The 4,627-nt window shown below is 38.0% G+C and overlaps 1 protein-coding gene and 1 pseudogene across 1 annotated transcript in view; one reads left to right on the top strand and one right to left on the bottom strand.

The window, feature by feature from the left end:
- Positions 1-675, bottom strand: part of LOC102812371 — a 16,152-nt pseudogene extending 15,477 nt beyond the window's left edge.
- Positions 1-4,627, top strand: part of CNBD1 (cyclic nucleotide binding domain containing 1) — a 683,582-nt gene that overhangs the window by 255,793 nt on the left and 423,162 nt on the right. The gene's annotated exons all lie outside the window — the stretch shown is intronic.

Raw genomic sequence — 4,627 nt, 5'->3', positions numbered from 1 at the left:
AGAGCTCAAGCCTCCTAAATCCAGCTTCATTGTTGATACCAACTTCTATGTTATCTTCTGTCATTTGCCCTTCAAAGCTTCCTTTTAGGGTTATGATGGCTGTATGGATGGCCTCTTCAAGTTCCAGATCTCCATTGTATCTTTTCTCTAGGAGCGTTTTCTCATTCACATAGTTCTTCCCCATTGCTGTTTTCTGAAGAGCAGGCAAAGTAGGCTCCAGATGGATCGGACTGAAATAAATAGGGTCGTCCCTAATTCCAACCACAAATAAGTAAAGAAACTCCAAACGGATATACACCACCTGACTGGGTGTATTCCTGCATCACAGAAGCTACTCTCTGTACCAGCTGTGCTGTGGGGATGGGCTCTTGGTAAACAAGATAGTACTGCTAAGCTAGGTTTTGAGCTTTGTGGACAAGTGCTCTGTAATCTGGGCCCATGCCATTATACACCAAGCCTATATGCTTGGTGATTGGTTCCACTTTGTGTCCACATCATTCATCGTACAGAATGGATTTCTGTTTCTTTTCTGTTGCTAACACCACACCATTTGCAGTTTTAATTCCCACTGAAGGGGCTCCTCCAGCTACAGCAGCCAATGCATTTATCAATGTGGACACGTTTTCCAGACGGGCTGAATGTTGTCAGCAAAAAGCTGTAACCACGTTCTGCCATCTTTACCTGGAGAGCCAAAGCAAATCCTTGACAGAGTTTTTTGATGACCCAGGTTACCCAGACACTCTCTATTAAAGGGCTTTATTATATCTCTGTGTTGTGGCAGGTGCCATCTTGTCAGATCTGACTCATGGCATCCCTGTATAGGGTTTCCAAGGAGTAGTTGGTGGTTTTGAACTGTCGACCTTGTGGTTAGCAGTTCAGTGCTTATCATATGGTGCCACAGCAGAACTCTTACTGTTTCTATATTCAACATGTTAAATAATCAGATATTTTCTTCTTTTTACCTACCTACTTATCTATCTATCTATCATCTGTTGTTTATCTATCTTGAAATTTCTACCCCTCAATCCCAGAATAAAATCCATGAGAACAGCAACCACCTCTCTGTTGTTAATAGGTATTATCACCAGCCCTTCCAGTACTACATGAACTTTAGATGTTGCTCTGTAAATACGTGTTGCATGCCGTTTTGAATTACTAAATTTTACGTATGTATCGCATTTTGCTAAAATGATTGTTCATTTAATTAACAACTAGAGGCTTTATCACCCATCAGTTTAACTGTATATTTCTGAGTACATTTTTATATTCATAAGTAAATGTCTTATTAAATGTTTTAATTAACTTAAATCTTCTTGAAATACTGTTCAGAAAAAAATCTACTAAGTTGTTTGAGCTTCAAGAACATTTAAAACTGTATGAATAGTATTTTGTTTCTATCTAGTCCAACAAATTTGATTTATGACACAAAGCAGCTTGGTTTTTAGTATATGGGACTATGAACAACTTCCAGAATGATGTATTTGAATTTTGAGCTCTGATAACATAGTGGATTATGCATTGGAATGCTAGGTCAGCAGTTCAAATCCACCAGCTGCTCTTCAGAAAACCTACACAGAGTCACTATGAGTCAGACCTGACTTGACAGCACTTAACAACAACAACAGACATGTAAAAAAATATCAGGGCAGATCCATTTATTAGTGAATTTTCCTCTGTATTGAAAGGTTGATTGAACTTTGCTCTGTAAAGTTATCTAGAATGAGGCCTGTGTGGATCATAAACTATGGACAACACTGCAGATTATGAGTGTTCTGGAACACTTAATTGTGCTCATGAGGAATCTGTACATGGACCAAGAGTCAATTGCTCAAACAGAACATGGCAACACTGAATGGTTTAAAATTAAGAAAAGTGTGCGACAGGGTTGTATTCTTTCACCAGACTTATTCATTCTGTATGCTGAGCAAATAATCCAAGAAGCAGGGTTATATGAAAAAAAAAAAAACAACACGTGGCATCAGGATTGGAGGAAGACTCGTTAACAACCTGCAATATGCAGATGATACAAACTTGCTTGCTGAAAGTGAAGAGGACTTAAAACATTTACTGATAAAGATAAAAAACCACAGCGTTCAGTATAGATTGCATCTTAATGTAAAGAAAACAAAAGTCCTCACCACTGGATCAATAAACAACATTCTTATCAATGAAGAAAAGATTAAAGTTGTTAAAGATTTCATTCTTCTTGGATCAACTATCAACACTCATGGAAGCAGCAGTCAAGAGATTAGATGACGTGTTGCATTAGGCAAATCTGCTGTACAAGACCTTTTTAAAGTGTTGAAGAGCAAAAATATCAGCTTGAGAACTAAGGTGTGCCTGACCCAAGCAATAGTATATTCAATAACCTCATATGCATATGAAAGTTGGACAGTAAATAAGGAACACCGTAGAAGAATTGATGCTTTTGAGTTATGGTATTGGAGGAGAATATTGAAAGTCCTGTGGGTTGCCAAAAGAACCAACAGATCTGTGTTGGAAGAAGTGCAGCCAGAGTGCTCCTTGGAGGCCAGGATGGCCAAACTTTCGTCTATCATACTTCGGATATATTGTCAGGAGGGACCAGTCATTGGAGAAGGATTTCATGTTTGGTAAAGTGGAAGGTCAGAGAAAAAGAGGAAGACCCCCAAGAAAGATGCATTGACAAAGTGGCAGCATCAATGGGCTCAAACATGACAACAATTGTGAGGGTGGCCCAGGACTGGGCAGTGTTTTGTTGTGTTGTGCATAGGGTCATTATGGGTTGGTACCAACTCAATGGCCCCTAACAACAAAACAAGGAGCCCTGGTAGCATAAGGATTATGAGTAGCTGCTAACTTCAAGGTTGGTAGTTCGAATCAACCATTCATTTCAGAGTTTCTCTGAAAACTACTCAATGACACACCACCACCACCACCACTATAATCTTTTAGAGCTTTTTTTGCTTTATAATTCTTTGCGGAGTCTGGTATGGCACTGCAGAATAATACATTGGACCACAAGCCTGGTTTTAACCACAAGGTTGGCTGTTCAGTTTCACCAGCCAACTGAATCCTGTGCATAAATCCTGTGCAAGGTCACTATGAGTCAGAACCAACAAGAAAACACTTAACAACAACAACAATTCTTTGTAGAGTGGTTCTTCTTTGTTTTCAAAGCTGTGTTAATTTTGCCTATATCATGCAAAATACTTTTGTGAAAAGGCACCATTAAAATTTCTAGGGTATTTTTCTTTTACATTTTTTATTACTTAGGATAAGCACTGGACTGCTAACCACATGCTGGAGGTTAAAACCCACTTGTCACTCCTTGGAAAGCCTAAACAGGGTTGCTATGAACTAAAACTAACTGGACAGCATTGAACCGTACAACATATGTTCTAGGAAATAATACCAAGTAAGAAATGTTGATATATAATCTAATAGCATCAGATGAAATTTTGTATAAGTACTGTAGAAAATATTTAGTAATTATGAATGTTTTTACAAATTTAATTTATTTAAATGAGTCTGATATCTCACATTTAATCTTGCCAGGAGTTTGTCTTTTTTTTTTTTTTCTACTCTGGATTAATGCTAGGTAGTAGTCTTTTATGGTAGCGTAGTGGTTACGAATCGGGCTGCAAACCACAAGGTCAGCAGTTCGAAACTACCAGCTGTTCCAGGGAGAAAGATGAGGCTTTCTGCTCCTGTAAAGATTTACAGCCTTGGAAACCCTGTGCAGAGTCACTATGAGCCAGAACCGACTCCATGGCACATAACAACAACAAGTAGTCTTTTATAAAGACATTTCCAGCTTTCAAAAATATTTTGCCTAAGGTGGTTTCATTGGCCATTAAATATGTTTGAAACTACTATGTGTTGTATTTGGTAGCAGACATTTATGCATAATATACTTTAAAATTTTATCATCCCCCATGGCAACTCTAGTGAAATAGATTTATGAATATGGCTGTTATTTATTTTGAAGGTCCAGAATTAGGTTAATAGATTTTGTATAGACACACAACTAGGAATAGGCAGGAGTAGTTTGAACTCAAATGTTCTGTAGCAGGTGTAGACTCACATACTGTGGTCTTTTATGTAGCTATAAAACACAGAGCCCAAGAAAGGTGTTGACAGGTGATCCACCAATTTTTGTATGTTATTTATGGCCAAAATTCCCAACCCTGTTGGAAAAAGGCCTGGGTCTGACTAACAGTGTGGTAGTAAGCCCCAGTCACTCAGACAATTACCAGATGTGAGTATAAAGGAATAAAACGAAGTTGATACTGTATTTTTAGAAGTCTCTTCAAGTTAGGTGATACCACCCTGCTATGATATTACAGCTGCTACCCATAGGGGATTAGTTTCTAAGGGCAAAACATCAGACAATCTAATTTTCTGAACAAACAATTCATTCCACTGCAAAATGAATGAAGCCACAGTCTGTTTCTTTATCATTTCTAACTACCACTGTTATAAAAATCCATATGAAAAGACTAAGGTGATGTTCTACAGAATCTCTCATCTGCTGTGAAGGAAGTAACAGTCATCTCATGTCTGTCCTGTTCACAGTGTGAATACCTGTGCTCATAATCTAGGGGAGAAGTTTCTTTCTTTTCTTATTATGTTGTGGTTATTAAGT

The sequence above is a fragment of the Chrysochloris asiatica genome, unplaced genomic scaffold (genome assembly GCF_000296735.1).
Source record: "Chrysochloris asiatica unplaced genomic scaffold, ChrAsi1.0 scaffold00031, whole genome shotgun sequence".
Lineage (NCBI taxonomy): Eukaryota > Metazoa > Chordata > Mammalia > Afrosoricida > Chrysochloridae > Chrysochloris > Chrysochloris asiatica.
The sequence above is the reverse complement of the archived record's forward strand: the minus strand, read 5'-3'. Positions and strand labels throughout refer to the sequence as shown.